The sequence below is a fragment of the Phocoena phocoena genome, chromosome 4 (assembly GCF_963924675.1).
Source record: "Phocoena phocoena chromosome 4, mPhoPho1.1, whole genome shotgun sequence".
In the NCBI taxonomy this organism is placed as follows: Eukaryota; Metazoa; Chordata; class Mammalia; order Artiodactyla; family Phocoenidae; genus Phocoena; species Phocoena phocoena.
Genome location: NC_089222.1, coordinates 79,136,580 through 79,156,465, shown reverse-complemented (window position 1 = coordinate 79,156,465; position 19,886 = coordinate 79,136,580). Strand labels below are relative to the sequence as shown.

The following is a 19,886-nucleotide window of genomic DNA, read 5'->3' as shown; positions in this document are numbered from 1 at the left end:
ATGTTGTCTGGGTAAGTCATTTTTGATACAGAATACCACAGAATGACAAGCTTTCTTGCCAACTAAGTTTAATAATGAATATAATACCTAATATTATTTACCACACCATGTTAAGTACTTTACACATATTTCTTTAATACTGACAAGATCCCTTTGAAGTAGGGACTAATTATCAAACCCATTCTACAAAGGAAGAGAAACAGTCATCCTGAGATTTAAGTAACTACCAGACCAGGGTCACTCAGCTGGCAAATGTTTGAGTTACGGTTTGACTTCAGCTATGGTTTTGATCACTGGGCTTCATTTCGCCAGACCCTAGGAAACTTACCTTGGAGAAAAGCAGAAGTCTTTGTGGAGCTTCACAGAAGGGAAAAAACATATCTATTCTCTTCTAATAGGAGCATTACTATCCTTATAACTATCAACTTCTCTTCCTCATTAGAAAATGGAAGATCAAAGACAGATACGAGAAAAAATTGCTCAAAAGGAACTAAAAATGTACCTGTTAACTTTATATATATATATATATATATATATATATATATATAATCATAATCACCTTAAAATGCTCAGCAACATAATATCTATATCAAACTTAACAACTAAGGACAACATGGCGTCTCTTTAATGGAAAATCTGAGATGCATCGCAGGATGTACTTTTTTGTGGAAGGGTCTTGAGTGAAAGTCCCATAGGTTGGTTAAAGTTTATAAAACAGTAAAACATGATTTCTCAAAATGTGATCTATCTGCCAACCTCTTTTATTAGTATTGCCTGCAACACTTATTAAAATACAGATTCCTGCTGACCAAATGAGAGTACCTAGAGATGGCCCGTAATGCTTTAAGAACTGGCATATGAGAGCAAAAATGAGTTACTTTTTTTTTTTTTAATTGTGCCAGAGGTTAGAACTGGAACAAACTAGTAAATGGTAAAGGAAAGTAGTTTGAGCTCAAATGGAAAGAAATTTTGTAGCAATTATAGCAACCCAAAATTGGACTTTTTTATACTTTGAAGGTTTCTATCACAAACAGGTATGATGTCAAGAATGTTGTAAGAGAATACTTGCATTGAGTAGGATATTGGACTATGTGACCTTAAAGATTCCTTTGAGCCAGGATTCTCCACCTCTCTTAGTGCAGTGTGCTAAGACAATGAGTAATGTGAAGTTTCTATTTCCCATTTTCTCCTCTTTGGCTAACAATATGAAATGATAGTGGTATGTATGCTTTTGCTAGGTAACAGTAAAAATGAAGAAATTCAGAGAGCTGCATTCCCAAGGCACATTGCACAGGTTAATACGTACTGTTTTCATTCAGTTTATTTCCAGGACTACTTGCCTCTTATTCCCTCTTGCCTTACTCATCTTCCAACCCAAATTCCTCAAATGTTAATGTGTAACATATTCTTGTACCACTTGAAATGTGCTTTCTGTCTGTTTAGCCCTCTTCAGAATAACCCTTCTCCCCTACCTTCCAACTTTACTGTTTTTTTTAAACTTTCATTCAGCAAACACTTATTGTACATCTGTTCTATGCCAATAATTAATTAGGTATTGGGAATATAATCCCCATCCCTAGAGAACGCAAAGTTTCAGGATTTTAGTCGATAGTAGACAAAGTAAAAAAAAATCAAGTATAATAAAATGTGTTATAAAAGATGTGTACAAGGTGCTATGAAAGTTAAGATAATGGCACCAAATGAAGCTTTAAGGCTGAGGCTGCCTTCGAGGAGGTGGTGATTTTTCAGCTGTCTTAAAGGATGAGTATGAGTTTACTAGTAGCTGGACAAGTGAAGATTTTTCTGTGCATAAATAACAGACACCTGTTATTAACATTGTTATTAAAGAAGTTTGTCAATCAATCCCACCATCTAATTGCTCCCTTTTCCTCCCCCATTTATACAATTGAGGTTGGGGTTTGTTACGGGCCCCCAGTTTTTAGGTAGGAAGCAGTCTACAGGAAGCCAAGAAGGTTGGTGGTGGAGTGGAAGGGGTATCCCAAAAGTGGAGATTTGAGAGCCAGAGTAAATTAGATACTAGACTAACAGAAAGGAACTGTTTGACTTTTTTCTGAAAGCATCATTATAATCCATTTTTGAATTTATACTATATAGATATATTGAAATACCCTATTTAAAAACAAAATAGAAACAATTAAAAAGATAAATTCTGAAACAAATCCTTACATTATAAAGAATTAGTTCCTATTTTAAAAATTAAGTGAAAGATTTAAAATAGTAACATCCCACTTCCTCAGTCTATCTGAATTGTGAATCAATTTACAAAATATACTTTATTTGCAACCTGTTCTGGCATAATTATTACATATATTTATTTAGTTTGACATTTTTATATAAATACAATCTTTTTGTTGTGCTGCTGATTCTAAACCCACATTGCTCAAATTTGATTTGATTTCTCCTTAATAGAATTATTTAGTATCTTTTTTATAGAGACAACTGCCTGTTGCTATTATTTTTATTAGAATGATAATGCTTAGATTTCCTTTAATAAGTAGTTTAGCATGGCATATTGTAGTCAGCAAGCTACAGCCCACAGGCCAAATCCAGCTTGCAACTTATTTTGGTATGACTTGTGAATTAAGAATGGGTTTTTTAAATGGTTGGAAAAAAATGAAAAGATGAGTAATATTTCATGACACATAAAAAGTATATTTAGGTTTCTATTATATTTAGGTTTTATAAAATATATTCCAATAATTCCAGCTGAAATATTAGAGATAGTATCAAACATGTTATTTGACAGATGGGAAGATTAAGCTGAAAATTGATGAAGGGATTTTTATAAAACTTTTTCAAAGTTTTGTAATTAGGTGGTAACAATTCAGAAATTTGTGACTCATGTTTTCTGATTTTAAATTGAGTATTCTTTCTACTATGTCATACTGCATCTTTATTTTAAAATATCTTTCCTAATTGTAAAGAAAGTCACTCATTAGAAGGTATAAATTAATTGATAGTACCAATTTGAGTCTTAATAAAGTATTAACTGACAGAAAATATTTCTAACATGATTTCCCCTAATGCAATTTCTTTCTATTATAACATTCCAGTTAAATATTTTATGAGATGCCCAATGTAAAATTTTTATTAACAGATAATGAGGCAAATTTTCAATAAATTGTAGGAGTTTTCTTGGTTTATTCAAACATTTTATGACAGTTTGATTTATAATAATAGAATTAAATTTATTTTCAAATATTTTTTATTTAAGATTTTTTTATCTACTGAATTTAACATTGTAGTATTCAATATATAAGTCATTTCATCTGCCATAGGTATGGTAAAGTTTCCTTCACTATATCATACACATCTATGATAGAATTTTCTTTCTATTTCAAAAAATGCTTACAGAGTTAATCAGTTTTCCCCCTTACCATTGTTATTTATGATCTGAACTTATACATTTGTTGCAGTACTTTTTTATCTATCAGATTTATCTGGAATTGATTTTTGGTTCTTTCCAAAATAAGAAATCACTTCTCATGCTACATGTGAAAAAAACTATGCAAAGATGCACTTTAATTATTTACTGTAATAACAGTTGCTTTTCTCATGTTTCTGTTTGCATATTATTTATTCCTGAATGACAACAAACTAACACTGAACAATATTTCTGCTTCCATAATGCTCACTAAATGTAACGTTCATTAGGATTTCAATACTTATACTGTAAAACATACTGTTCCCTCACACTCCTCTTTAATTTTATATAATTAACAACTGCCTTTTTCCTTTTTCTGTTGTTTCAGTTAAAGGATCAAGAAAGTTAAGTCTGCCAACAGATCTTAAGGCTGATCTTGGTACGGTAGGCAAAAGCCAACAATTTTAAGTTTTGTTACATTCATTTGGCTGAACATTTTAACCAACCAGTCCATGAATAACAAGTTTCCTAGATGGCAGTGTTTAATGGCTTTCCAAAAAGCCTTTCTTAAAAATCACCATACAGTTCTGTTGGCAGCATTCAACATTTTGTTTGTTAATCATTTTACAAAATTATGTTTCATAAATCATTACACACCAAGGTATATAATGTTTTCGGGTTTTTTTTTTTTATCATGAGAATGGTTTTAAACATTAACTAGTCATGCATATGGACCCTTGTGACTGTAACCATGTAAATGAACATCACTTTTTCCGGAACTATTTTTCCCATTTTGTATATTAAAATCATTTAGAATTAATGCTATTTAACAACAACAAAGTCCGATACATAAAAGAATAGAGTTCTCTCCATTTAAGAAAGTTATAGAAGATTTTATTCACTTTTAGTTTATTTTTTGTGGTGGTTAAGGGCTTATTCATAATTCTAGCTCTGAAATAAATAGGCTTTCATAAATTTTTCTTTCAGAACTTTTATCTGCTTGTGCCAAGATAATTTTTTTCTGAAATTTAATTGAATTACTTTTATTTTCATCTCCTTTATTCTGACTTAAAGTCATAGCATTAAATCCTACTAATGTCATGGTTGAAATAAGAAAAATACAATAATTAGTCTTTGCATTATTTTTTAGTGTACAAAGCTGTTTCACATACATTATTTTATTTGACTTTCTTAGCAACTCTTTAAGATAGTTATCATTGTTCCCAGTCTTTTTTTTCAGAGTAGAAACTGAGGTTATATTGTTAATAAATTGTAGAATTAAGATTTTAACCTAGATCACAGAACATAATACCCAAAGTTTATGGAGCATATTCACATACCTCATCTCATTGTATCTAAATTAAATAACTTTTAGTCAAATCGTTTGTTACATTCAAAATCTGATTACATATCATCTTAGACGAATTTGATTAAATTGGACAATTACGTTATTGTATTTTTAAATGCAAAGCACTAACATATTCAGTATTATTATTAGTTTAATATTAACAAAATTGTTATGAAGTTAATTAGTATTTTGCCAATGTAATTGATGTCAGAGGAAGAATCAACATTCTAGTTCCATTTATTGACCTCCTACTACATGTCAGACATTATGCTACATAATTTCTACAAATTATCCGAGATAGATCAGTAATATTGTTCCCACTTTACAAATAAATTAAGGCTATGAAAAATTCAAATTTGTCTAAAGTCATACAACTATAGCAAAACTGAATTTAAATCAGGTATATATCATTGCAAAACTTATAATCTTATAATTACCTATCATTTTGTATAGCATGTACTGTGACAAATGTCAAATGAAGACTAAAGAATGAGAATGCTTTTCTCTAGAAAAATACGCATTCTGATATTTATTCACGTAATTTCCACATATCATAATTTCTTTCCTAGAATGTTGAAAAGGAATAATAAAAAAAATAGAAGATTCCCAGCCCACTTCCATATTTATTGGAAGTAGCAAAGAAAGCTCTTAGTTTTAATTCTAATCTGGAGGTCAGTTAGCCATGATTGTTATTAATAAACATATTAATAAACAATTCCTAAAACTGTCAGTCGCCAATTATCTCCTTCCCAGTTGCTTCATTCTATTTTTACACATACTTTAGACAAAGATGATTATGAAAACTCACGTATATAAAAGATAAAATAGTCAAGTGCTTATCACTTTACTAAAGGATTTTTTGCAATTAAAAGTATTCACAATAAAATTTCATTAAATCCCTATTTCTAAGTATGTTGTCAATGTAATTTCATTTTTAAAACTTGTTTCCCACAAATCTCCAGAAAAAAAATTATAAGGATTCTGAAAGAGGATAAATGTCTTTATGTATGTAAATTCTTCCAATGTAAAACCTTGGTGTAAAATATATCCTGGGTTGCTTGTAACATGGTTTTAGGAAGAATATTCTCCAGTGGTGTATAATCCTTTAGTGAAGGAGGAAAATGTGTAAGAAGCTATTGTAGTACACCAAATAAGGACAAAAGTAGGATAACAACAGTGAAAATGAAGAGGTGTTACCATGGGAGACTTTACAACTGGGATTGGGAACAGTGAGGGAACAGGGCTGGTAAGGCATAGGAAATAGGGGGAGTCAAGGATGACTAGAGTGCAGAAAATGGAGAATACCATTCTCATGGAGAATACCTGGTTTGAGAGGAAAGGAAAATGAGTTTGAGTTGCTCAGGGACATTCATGTTAACCACTCAGTGAGCAATTAGAAATGTAGGACTGTTTACCATATAGCACAGGGAACAATATTCAAAAATCTTACAATAGGGGCTTCCCTGGTGGCGCAGTGGTTGAGAGTCCGCCTGCCGATGCAGGGGACACGGGTTCGTGCCCCGGTCTGGGAAGATCCCACATGCCGCGGAGCGGCTGGGCCCGTGAGCCATGGCCGCTGAGCCTGCGCGTCCGGAGCCTGTCCTCCGCAACGGGAGAGGCCATGACAGTGAGAGGCCCGCGTAACGCATAAAAAAAAAAAAAAAAAAAAAAAAACTTACAATAACCTATAATGAAAAATAATCTGAAAAAATATATATGTATACATCATTTTGCTGTACACCTAAAACTAACACAAATTGTAAGTCAACTATACTTCAATTAAAAAAAAAAAAAAAAAGAAATGTAGGGCTAGAGTGTAGAGGGGAAATCTCAAGCCCAAAGTAATAGATAACAGTCATCTGTGTAAAGGTATTAGTGACTGTGTATATGAGCTGTTCACTGAAGACAAAGGAAAGATGACAACGTGTTGGAGAGCTTTGGGTACTAATGTAATAACTTCTTTGTTACAAAAATCCTTATCTGGAGTGGCGGTATAACAGTAAAAGTAAAATAATAGTAATAACAGTAAAAACCTCATACGTTGGACAGTTATGCAATTAGAACCCTCAAGTTGTTAGCCTTTTATGAAGTAGTTACCAGAATCATGGTAAATTGCTTTATTCCCTAACATTTTAACATTCAGTGAGTGAAAAACTGTCTTGTTTCTCAATTTTTAACAAAAAATACAGACATTTCTCTTTCTTAATAAAGATTTTGAATTAATGACCTAATAATGAATTGATAATTCAAACCCTGAATGCACATAATCCAGGGGCTGGCACAACGTTATGAATATAGTGTTATATATGCAATATAGAATACTGTAAATGAAACAGAGGCCCCCGTGAACCCTTAAAAATATCTACTACAGGATGGCCTCCAGCCAATGAAAAGATGCGTGGAGAGGCCATGGTCAAAGGACAAGTAGTGATAATTTAATTTATTTAATTGTAAAACTAAAGTTAAATGACAGTGGCAAATATTATTATAAAATAAAATGTAAACATAAAATCCATAATGATATAAAAATACTTTAACTTTTCTTTTTTCGAGAGGGAAAAGAGAGGTTAAAGTTGCTAACAAGAGTTAACATTTCTATAGCTAAGTGTGGTGGTTAATCGGTGATGAACTGAGAGCAAAGATAAGCAGAGGAAGAGGAATTATACTTAATTTCACCTTTCACGAGGGGAAATAAATTGACATTATGCATATATAGCAATTCAAGAAGAATTAAAATTATATCTTCAAGATAACCACTAAAAATAATTAATACCCCAAATAAATCAGGCAAAGGATAATACATATAAAAAAGAAAATAAGAAAATACAGGCCATATAGTGAAAGAAGCTACAGAAACTAGAGAAGGAAAAAGAAGAAGGAAGAGGAAGAAGGGGGGAAGAGGAGGAGGAGAAGGAAGAGGAAGATGAAATGATCTACATAAAACTTGCAGAATGGAACACAGCCTGTTCCTGTTGACTGACCAGAGTCTTCAAATTCTACACTCTGAGCCTGTCAGGACTGCCCTGACCCCAGCTTTCTAACCTTTAAAAACACCAAAAATATTGTCCCTGCAACAATTTTTACTGGAGCCAGTTGCCGTGCCATACTCAGATTGCCCTTAGCCACAATACCCACAAAGTTCCCACCTATAAGAGGAATGGGAGCCAGTGGGTGAAACCTCATGCACTCCAGGAGCACAGTGGAGACATCACAGGTAGGGATAGGGCTCTCGAGCATGATCACACTGTCCTTTGCAGGAGTTGGAAAGATGGGGTTTGGGCGCTAACCCTGGTAACCTTGAGAATTAATCATGCAGCCACTTTTGTGAAGTGGTCCCCTCTAAAGAACAAATTTGCTGTGGAGAGTGCAAAACAATTCATTTCTGTCTGTCACTTGGATATAAAAATGACGAGTGGGTAAGCAAGCACATTAAAAAGCCAGTTCATTCATTGTCCTTAGTTTGGACCGGTATCTCCGTGTTTTGCTGACAGCAGGATCATGTGACTTCAAATGCAGAGTGCTTCTACATACAATTAAAAAGTGGATGAAAAGCCAACCAGTATACCATGGAGTAGCAAGATGCATTTTGGTTAACTGATGTCACAGTTTGGTGGCACTGGAGGCTGGGTCCCTGGTTCAACTTCTCTACCACTGGGAGCCTGAGTAAGCACCACGTGCAGTCCTGATGTCTCAAATAGTGCTCGGGCTGCAATCTGAAAACAGAGTTCCTGTCACTCCTGAGTGTATTGTTTGTCTCAGAGAACAGTGTTGTAGCTGCTGGCCAAGAATGCTGCCCAGTGCTTTTTAACTAAGATGACCATGGCTGCTTGACCTTAGTCTCCAAACTAGACATTCCAAAACACAGCATCCAGCACATGTTAGCCATGGAACATTTCCACAACATAGACAAGAGTCACAATCAAGGACCATAATACAGCCTCAGAGATGCTACACCGGAATAGCATCACTCAAGTACCTATTTGCAAGGTAGACAAGCAAGATGATCAGGAATTTTGCCCTATAGGAATCAATGGAGCCATGATGATTTGGGATTTCAAGACCTTAGAGTCCTCCACCCAGGGCCTTCAACTAATATGAAGCTGAGTGAACCTCTATGATCTAGCATGACAGACTACAACTGACTGCAGCTCTGTTTGTAACTTGCAAGATGGTGAGGAAAGCCAACCACAAGGAAACACTAAAAATGCATATGCCGATATCATTTGAGTGTTGTTTGAATATAACTGGTGAAAATGTTGGATTTTTAAACAGTCTTTTAAGGTTTTTAATCTATTTTTTGTACATTTGGTTTTTGGCTGTTTCATTCCATTCTAGACCAAAGCTTCTCTTTAAGCAGTTCATTATGGAAAATTGTCACATTAACTTAAGAAGGGGGTTAGTATGTAAATTGTCTCCCAGAAAATTAAGTAAAAATACTAAATGTGTTTTTTTAAATGACAGAACTATAATGAAATGTCTCTGTCAATAGACATAAAAAGTGAATTACTTTACTTACAAGAAAAAGGCTTTCAGCATGTATAACAAAACAAAATTCACAAGAGAGACATCTAAAGCAAAGTGATTCAAAGGCTAGTAGTAGGACATATAAGACAACTACTAGCAAAAATAAAACAGGAGTTATGATGTTAATATCAGCTGAGTTCAAGGCAAAATACATTAAATTAGAAAAGTGCTGATATTTATAGTGCTGAAATGTACCATCTACAATGAAACTGTTTACAAAATTTTAATAAACCAAGTAATGCAGGATAATTACATTTCTTACAGTTCTTGATGTACAAGAAACATTAAACAGAAATGTGATAACCATAAGAGATTCTAACATAATTTAATGACAACTCAAGGAGGCAAAAAGTAAGAAAAACCATATGGGAACAAAGAAACATAATTTACTTGGAAGATTTATTTAATATATCCTGAGCTTTATACCTTGAAAATGTGTTATAATTTCAAGTGCCCACTGAAAAACTTATAAAAGTTAAACCAATGTTAAAACCACAAAGAAAACCTTAATACGTAATAGAATCTTACAAACCACATTTTAAAATCAAATTAATGACCTAAGAAATTAAAACAAAAAAATAGAGAAAACAACAACAACAACCCCTACCACCTGCATGATTTTAAAACCCTCAAACAATTCTTGGCCCTGGTTTCTGACTTACTAGGTGAGTAGCTAGCTCTTTTTTCTTTTTCTTTTTTTTATTTTGGCCGTGCCATGCATTTTACAGGATCTCAGTTCCCTGACCAAGGATCGAACCCAGGCCCACAGCAGTGAAAGCACCAAGTCATGACCACTGGACCGACAGGATTTCCCACTAGCTTTTTTTTCATAGCTCCTGCAATATCATGGATCAAGAACTCTGAAAATTATAGACTAAAGATCTAGAAACTAGTGGAAAGCAACTATAAAACTACTTATCCAGAGTAGAGAACAAAGAAGGGGGAGCTGGAGAAAAAATTCCAGACTACATAAAAAAAAAGTCGTGCTAAAAAAGACAAAAGTTAAGTACTACAACAGTTCATTCTATATGAAATTAATTTTATTAAAAGAATAACAAAGACTTATTTTAAAGACTTTTAGGATACTCAAAGGGAGCAATGAAACAATTTTTTAAAAGATTATGAAGCTAAAACAAGCACAAATGAAAAAGCCAATTAAGAATTGGATAACAATGGATGAACAAATAGAGACTATTAATAAAGAAATAGAAATTATAAAAAGGAACTAAGTAGAAATTCTGGAGCAAAAATTACAAAGGCAAAGTGAAAAATTCACCAGAAAGGTTTAACAGCAGATTTGAGCTGGCAGAAGAAAGTGGCCAATTGAAATTATCAACTCAGAGGAGCAAAAAAATACGAAAGAAAATGAACAAAGGTTAAGTGACTTGTGAGACACCATTGAGTATGCCAGTATATTATGGGAGTACCACAAGAAGAGAAGGAGAAAAAAGGGAAGAAAGAATATTTGAGGAAATGGCTGAAAACATCCCAAACTTGAGGAAAGATGTGAATCTCTACAGCCAAGAAAGTCAATGAGCTCCAAATGTGAAAAACTCAAAGAGACCCACACTGGGACACATTACAATCAAACTTTACACAAAGAGAGAATCTTAAAAGCAGCAAGAGAGAAGCGACTCATCATGTATAAGGGCTCCTCAATAAGATTAAAAGCCAGTTGCACATCAGAAACCATAAAAGCCAAAATGCAGTAAAATGACATATTTAAAGTGCTGAAAGAAAAGAAAAATGTCGACAAAGAATTCTATAACTGGCAAAATTTTCCTTCAAAAATGAAAGAAAAATTAAGACATTCCCAGATAAACAAAAGCAGAGAGTTATTCACTAGTAGACCCACACCCACACACACACACACACACACACACGAAATACTAACGGGAGTCTGCTGGCTGAAGTGAAAAGACACTAGACAGTAACTTGAAGCCATTTAAAGAAATAAAGAACACTGGTAAAGGTAACTAAATAGGCAGATATAAAAGCCAGTATTATTATATTTTTCTTAACCCCTCTTTTGTTTCCTACATGACTTAAGAGACAAATGTATAAAACCGTTATAAATCTTTTTTAATGGGCATGCAACGTATAAAGATACTAAGGCAACAACAACATAAGGGGAGGTGAGGGAGCTCTATAAGAGCTGAGTTTTGTATGCTATTGAAGCTAAGTTGGTATCAATTCAAAATAGATTGTTATAAATTTATGATGTTAATTATAATCACCAGGATAACCATTTGAAAATAACTAAAAAATACACAGAAAAGGAAATGTGGAGGGATAAAAAAGATATATTAGAAAAAAAATGAATCAAAAAAGAAGGCAGTATTGGAGCAATTCAGAAAGATATTTTTTGAAAACAAATATAAAAATGGCAGAAGTGCTTCTTTATTAGTAATTATTTTTTAAAGTAATTACTTTAAATGGATTAAACTCACCATTTAAAAGTCAAATTGGCAGACTAAAAAGTATATAAGATCCAACTATACAAGAGACTCATTTTAGATTAAAAAAACAAATATATTAAAATTAAAATGATAGAAAATGATATTCCATGCAAATAGTAAACAAAGCTTGGGTGGCAATATTAATACTAACAGACAAAGTAGACTTTAAGTCAAAAGCTAACAAAGAAGGAAATTATATATTGATAAAAGCATCAATTCAGTGAGAAGATAAAACAATTGTAAATAAATATGCACCAAATAGCAGAGTCCCAAATATATGAATCAAACATTAACAGAATTGAAGGGAGAATTAGACAATTCTACAATAATAGTTGGAGAATTCAATAGGCTGCTTTCAATGAGGATAGAAAATTTACACAGGTGATCAAAAAAGAGGATGTGAATAACACTATAAACCAATTAGTCCTAATAGACATATATAAAGTACTCTACACAATAATAATAGAAGACATATTCTTCTCAAGGGCTCATGGAACACTGTCCAGGACAGGACATATTTTAGGCCACAAAACAAGACTCAGTAAATTTCAAAAGATTAAAACCATACAAAGTTTTCTCTTTAACCACAATGGAAAGAAACTAGAGTCAGAAATAAAGCTGGAAGGCTTCCCTGGTGGCGCAGTGGTTGAGAATCTGCCTGCCAATGCAGGGGACACGAGTTCGAGCCCTGGTCTGGGAAGATCCCACATGCCACGGAGCAACTAGGCCTGTGAGCCACAACTACTGAGCCTGCACGTCTGGAGCCTGTGCTCCGCAACGAGAGGCCGCGACAGTGAGGCCCAGGCACTGTGATGAAGGGTAGCTCCCGCTTGCCGCAACTAGAGAAAGCCCTTGCACAGAAATGAAGACCCAACACAGCCAAAAATAAATTAATTAATTTAAAATAAAAAGGAAAAGAAAAGAAATAAAGCTGGAAAATTCATAAAACTTGGAAATTAAATAGAACACTCTTAAACAACTAATGGATCATAGAGGAAATTAAAAGGAAAATTGGAGATACTTTGAGACGAATGAAAACAAACAACTAAATCTATAGGTTACACCGTAGACACATCTCAGAGGAAAATTATAGGTATAAATGCCTACATTAAAAAGAAGAAGGCTCCTATTTACAATAGCCAGGACATGGAAGCAACCTCAGTGTCCATAGACAGATGAATGGATAAAGAAGATGTGGCACATATATACAATAGAATATTAGCCATAAAAAGAAACAAAATTGAGTTATTTGTAGTGAGGTGGATAGACCTAGAGTCTGTCATACAGACTGAAGTAAGTCAGAAAGAGAAAAACAAATACCATATGCTAATACATATATACGGAATCTAAAAAAAAAAAAATGGTTATGAAGAACCCAGGGGCAGGACAGGAATAAAGATGCAGACGTAGAGAATGGACTTGAGGACTTGGGGAGGGGGAAGGGTAGGCTGGGATGAAGTGAGAGAGTGGCATGGACTTATATATACTACTAAATGTAAAATAGATAGCTAGGGGGAAGAAGCTGTATAGCACAGGGAGATCAGCTCAGTGCTTTGTGACCACCTAGAGGGGTGGGATAGGGAGGGTGGGAGGGATACGCAAGAGGGAGGAGATATGGGGATATATCTATATGTATAACTGATTCACTTTGTTATAAAGCAGAAACTAACACACCATTGTAAAGCAATTTTACTCCAATAAAGATGTTAAAAAAAAAAAAGAAAGCTCTCAGAACAATAATCCAACTCTACACCTTAACAAACTAGAAAAGATCAGCCAATTAAACCCAAAGCTAGCAGAGTAAGAAAAAAAATAAAGATGAAAGAAAATAAAATAAATAATGGAAAATCAATAATCAAGCCATAAGTTGACTCTGAAAAGATCAACAAATTGACAAACCCTCACCTAGACTAAGAAAAAAAGAATATACAAACAGTTATAATCAGGAATAAAAGTGGGTACATTACTATCAACCTTACAGAAGTTAGAGGATTATAAGAGAATACTATGAACAACTGTATGCCAACATTAGATAATCTAGATGAAATAGGCAAATTCCTAGAAATACATGAATTAACAAAACTGACTTAAGAAGAAAGAAAATCAGCTTAGCTATTCAATGTCAAGTAAGGACATTGAATCAGTACTCAGAAACCTCCTGACAAAGAAAAGTCCAGGATGAGATGGCTTCACTGGTGAATTCTAGCAAATATGTAAAGAAGAATTAACACGTATCCTTATCAAACTCTTGCAAAAATAGAAGAGGGAACCTTTCCTAATGCAGTCTATGAACCAGCATTACTCTGATTTCAAACCTAGACAAAGAACACCCAAGAAAATAAAATTAAAGACCCATATCCCTTATGAATATACATGCAAATATTCTCAAAGTATTAGCAAACAAAATCCAACAGCATATTAAAAGGATTATATACCATAATCAAGTGAGATTTATCTCAGAAATACAAGAGTGGTTCAACAGAAGAAAATTAAAAAGGTAAAAAAAACACACTAACAGAATGAAGGAAAAATCCCACACATGATCATCTCAATTGGTGCAGAAAAAGGATTTGACAAAATTGAATACCCTTTCATGATTCAAAAAAAAAACCCCACACAAAACAAACAAAAAAATTCGGAAAACTAGAAATAGAAGGGAACGTCCTTAAACTGATAAAAGTCATTCACGATAAGCCCACAGTCATTCTACTCAAGGGTGAAAGACTGAAAACTTTCTTCATTAAGATCAAGAACAAGACAAGGATGCCTTTGTTTACCACTTCTATTTTGTACTGGAAGTTCTAGCCAGAGATATTAAGCAAAATAAGTAAAGAGCATCCAAATTAGTAAAGAAGTAAAACTATCCCTGTGGCAGATGGCATGATCCTCTATACAGAAAATCCCAAAGAATCCACAAAAGAACTAGAACTAATAATTTAGCAAAGTTGCAGCATATAAGATAAACACACAGAAATCAGCTGCATTTCTATACATCAGCAATGAAAATTTTGAAAAAGAAATTTTAAAAAATTCCATTTGTAAGTCTCCCAAATAATAAAATACCTAGAAATAAATTTAACCAAGGAGATGTAAAACTTGTACACTGAAAACTACAAAACATTGCTAAAAGAAATTAAAGAAGACCTATGTAAGTGAAAATACATCCCTTGTTCATGAATTGAAATGCTTAATATTGTTTAAGTAATACCCAAAACAATCTAACAGATTTAATGCAGTCACAGCCAAAATACCAATAGCCATTTTAAATAATAGAAAAGCTTATCCTAAAATTCATGTGGAAATGACAAAGCAAAAATAGACAAAACAATACTGAAAAAAGGAGAAAGTTGGAAGACTCACACTTCCCAATTTCAAAACTTCCTGCATAGGTACACATATCAAAACAGTGTGATATTGGCATAAAGATAGACATATAGATCAATGATAGAACTGAGAGTCCAGAAATAAAACCATACATATATGACCAATTGATTTTTCAACAAGTTACCAGGACAATTCAGTGAGGTTTGGGGTGGGGGGCAGGGAATAGTCTCTTCAACAAATGATACTGAGACAACTGGAAATCCACATGCAAAATATTGGAGATGGACCACTACCTCATACCACTTCCAAAAAAAAAAAAATGGATCAATGACTTAACTTTAAGAGATAAAGCTAAAAAACTCTTAGAAGAAAACATAAGGGAAAATGTTCATGACACTGAATTTGGCGATAGATTCTCAAATATGACACCAAAAACACAAGCAACAAAAGAAAAATTGGTAAATTGGACTTCAAAATTAAAAATTTTTGCACAAAGGACATTATCGAGAAAGTGAAAAGACCACCTACAGGGAAAATATTTACAAGTTTATGTCTGATAAGGTTCTACTATCCAGAATATTCAGAGAACTCCTAAAGTTCCATAACAAACAACTCAATTTAAAAATGGGAAAAAGAGTTATATAGATATTTCTCCAAAGAAGATATACAGATGGCCAATAAGCACATGAAAAGATCTTCAACTCACTAATCATCGGGGAAATGCAAATCAAAACCACAATGAAATATCACCTCATACCCAATAGGTGGTGGCTACCATTAAAAAATAAAACCAGAAAATAATGTGTTGACGAGGATGTGGAGAAGTTAGAAACCTTGTGTACTGTTGGTGGGAATGTGAAATTGTACAGCTGCCATGGAAAACACGCATTATTGACAATAGCTAAAGTATGGAAGCAGCCTAATCCACAGTCTATCAGTGGATGAATGGATAAACAAAATATGTGTAAAACATACAGTGGAATTTGTTCAGCCTTAGAAAGGAAGGAAATTCTGACATACGCTACAACATGAATGAACCTTGAGGATACTATGCTAAATAAACTCAGCCAGTCACAAAAAGAGAAAAATTGTATGATTCCAATTATATGAGGTACCCAGAGTAGTCATATGTATAGATAAAGAAAGTAGAATTGTGGTTGCCAGGAGCTGGGGGAGAGGGAAATGGGGAGTTATTTTTTAATGGGTAATGTGTTTCATTTTTACAAGGTGAAAAGAGTTCTGGAGATGGCTGGTGCACAGTACAAATGTGCTTAATACCACTGAGTTGTACACTTAAAATTGGTTAAGATGGTAAATTTTATGTGTATTTTACAATCTTAAAATATTTTATCTTAAAAAGGTATTACTGATACATGCTACATAGATGAACCTCAAAAACATTACATGAAGTGAAAGAAGCCAGACAAAAGGCCACATATTGTATGATTCCATTTATATGAAATATGCGGAATAAGTAAATTCCTAGAAACAGAGAGCAGATTGATGGTCATCAGTGGCTAGGGAAGAGTAGAGTGGGCAGTGACTGCTTAATGGGTCAGTGCTGTTTTTTGCGGTGATGAAAATGTTTTGGAGCTATATAGTGGTAGTTGTTGCACAACACTGTGCGTGTACTAAATGCCACTGAACTGTACATTTTTAAATGGTTTTATATGAATTTCACCTCAATAAAAACTGTAGGAAAAAAATTTTTAAAACTGCTGAAATATGAATGAAGTCTAGAGTTCAGCCAATAGTAGTGCACCAAGGTGACACTGGGAAAGGAGAATGAGAAATTTATGTATTCTATTTGCTACTTTCCTCTAAATGTAGAATTATTCCAAAATGATATATTTCCTTTAAAAAAAAATGGGCAAACTACTTGAAAAGACTCTTTGCCAAAGAAGATAGATGGCAAATAAGCACTTGAAAAGATATTCAACATCATTGGCCACGAGAGGAATGCAAATTTAAACAAGAATGGAATGCCACTAAATATGCATTAGAATAGCTAAAATTAAGCATACTAGCAAACCGAAGTGATGATGAGGATAACACAGATCAACTGAAACTCTCATACTCTGCTGGTGGGAATGCAAAATGGTATAAGCATTGTAGAAAACAGATTGGCATTTTCTTATAAAGTTAAAACACAATTACTGTATTATCTAACAATCCCATTCCTGGGTACTTACTCTAGAGCAGCAGTCCCCAGCCTTTTTGGCACCAGGGACCGGTTTTGTGGAAACCGTGGGAAAAAACAATTTTTCCACAGATGAGGGGAGGGGATAGTTCAGGCAGTAATGCGAGGGATGGGGAGCAATGGGGAGTGGCAGATGAAGCTTCACTGGCTCGCCTGCCCCACACCTACTACTGTGTGGCCTTGTTCCTAACAGGCCATGGACTGGTACCTGGGGGTTGGGGACCCCTGTTCTACACAATGAAAAGTGATCTTCACTCAAAAATTTATATATAGATTTCATAGCAGCTTTAATTGTAATAGCCAAAAGCTAGAAACAACCCACATGTCCTTCAACTGGTGAATGGTTAAACAAAATGTGGCACCTTATACCACTAAATGCTATTCAGCAATAAAAGAGAACAAACTGTTGATATTCACAACTTGTATGGATCTCAAGATAACAGCACTGAGTAAAATAAAGCTGATCTTAAAAGGTTAAGTACTATATGAATCCATTTATATAGCAGTCTTGAAATAAAATTATAGAGCTGGAAAACTGATTAGTGTTTGCCAAAAGTTAGGAATGGGTGAGGGAAGGACTAGTGTGGCTATAAAGAAGTAACACGGGAGATCCTGTTGATGATGGAACAGTTTTGAATCTTGATTATAGTGGTAGTTCCCCAAATTGACACGTGACAAAATTATATGGAACTACACATACATACAAATAAGTACATCTAAAACTGACAAATCTGAGTAAGCTCTGTGAATTGTACAAATGTCATCTTGGTTTTGATTTTAAACTATAGTTATGCAAGATATTAGTGATGGGGAAATGGGTGAAGAGTACATGGAAACTCCCTGTACACTTTTAAAAATAATATATATATATATATTTTAACTTTTTATACAATTTTTAAAGGTTATACCCCATTTAGTTATTACAAAATATTGGTTATATCCTCTGTATTGTACAATACATCCTTGTAGCCTATCATACACCCAATAGTTTATAACACCCACTCCCCCACCCCTATGTTGCCCCTCCCACCTCCCCACTGGTAACCACTAGATTGTTCTCTGTATCTGAGTCTGCTTCCTTTTTGTTATATTCACTAGTTCGTTGTATTTTTTAGATTGCACATATAAGTGATATCATACAGTATTTGTCTTTGTCTGACTGACTTCATTTAGCATAATGCCCTCCAAGACCAACCATGTTGCAGCAAATGGGAAAATTTTTTTATGGCTGTGTAGTATTCCACTGTGTGTGTGCATGGGTGTGTTTCATATATACATATATATATATGTAAAACATCTTCCTTATCTATTCATCTTTCGATGGACACTTAAGTTGCTTCCATATCTTAGCAATTGTAAATAATGCTGCTATGTACATTGGGGTGCATGTATCTTTTCAAATTAGTGTTTTGGGTTTTTTTTGGATATCTACCTAGGAGTGGAATTGCTCGTTCATATGGTAGTTCTATTTTTAGTTTTTTGAGAAACCTTCATGCCATTTTCCACAGTGGCTGCACCAATTTACATTCCCACTAACAGTGTATGAGGGTTCCCTTTTCATATTTTTAATATAATTAATGTTTTAAAGCAATTTTACATATTGTGTATTCCCCTTCCCTCCCCCCCCCGAGAGCCTTCCCCACTCTTAACATCCTCCACCAGAATGGTATGTTTGTTATAACTGATGAACCTATATGAATACATCATCATCTCCCCAAATCCATAGTTTGCAATAGGGCTTATACTTGATGTTTTAACATATGTATAATGATATGTATCCATCATTATAATACATTACAGTATAATACAGAATAGTTTTATTGCTCTGAAAATCTTGCATCACCCTGCTCATCCCTCCTTCCCCCTTAACTGCTAGCAACCACAGATCTTTTTACTGTCTCCATAATTTTGCCTTTTTGAGACTATCATACAGTTGGAATCACACAGTATGCAGTCTGTTCAGATTGACTTCCTTTAGTAATATGTAACTAAGTTTCCTTTATGTTTTTTTCATGGCTTGATAGCTCTTTTCAGCACTGAATAATATTCCATTGTCTGGATGTACCACAGTTTATTTATCCATTCAGGCTTTTGTATGGACATAAGTTTAACCTCTTTGGGTAAATACCAAGGAGTATGATTGCTGATCATATGGTAAAATTATGTTTAGCTTTTTAATAAACTAGCAAACTGTCTTTCCACAATCAATTTTGCATTCCCACCATCAATGAGAGTTCCTGTTGTTACACATCCATTCTAGCATTTGGTGTTGACAGTGTCTTAGATTTTTGCCATTCTAATAGCTGTGTAGTGGTTTCTCATTCTTGTTTTGATTTGAAATTTAAAATATTTTTATGTGGTCATTTGCCATCTATCTTCTGGTGTGGTATCTGTTTAGATCTTTTGCCCATTTTTTAGTCAGGTTGTTTGTTTTCTTTTTGTTGAATTTTAAGAGTTCTTTGTGTATTTTGGTTAACGGTCCTTTATCAGATATATATTTTGCAACCATTTTCTTCTAGTCTGCGGCTTGCCTTCTCATTTTCTTGATAATGTCTTTTACAAAGTAGAAGTTTTCAATTTTAGTGAAGTCAAACTTACCAATCTTTCTTTCATGGATTGTGCCTTTGTGTTTGATAATGTCTTTTT

At 33.8% G+C, this 19,886-nt stretch overlaps 1 protein-coding gene and 1 pseudogene across 2 annotated transcripts in view; both read left to right on the top strand.

Moving 5' to 3' along the window:
* The window catches only part of STXBP5L (syntaxin binding protein 5L), a 398,063-nt gene that overhangs the window by 337,688 nt on the left and 40,489 nt on the right, over positions 1-19,886 (top strand). The gene's annotated exons all lie outside the window — the stretch shown is intronic.
* LOC136122574 (actin-related protein 2/3 complex subunit 1A pseudogene) lies at positions 7,685-8,831 on the top strand (annotated as a pseudogene).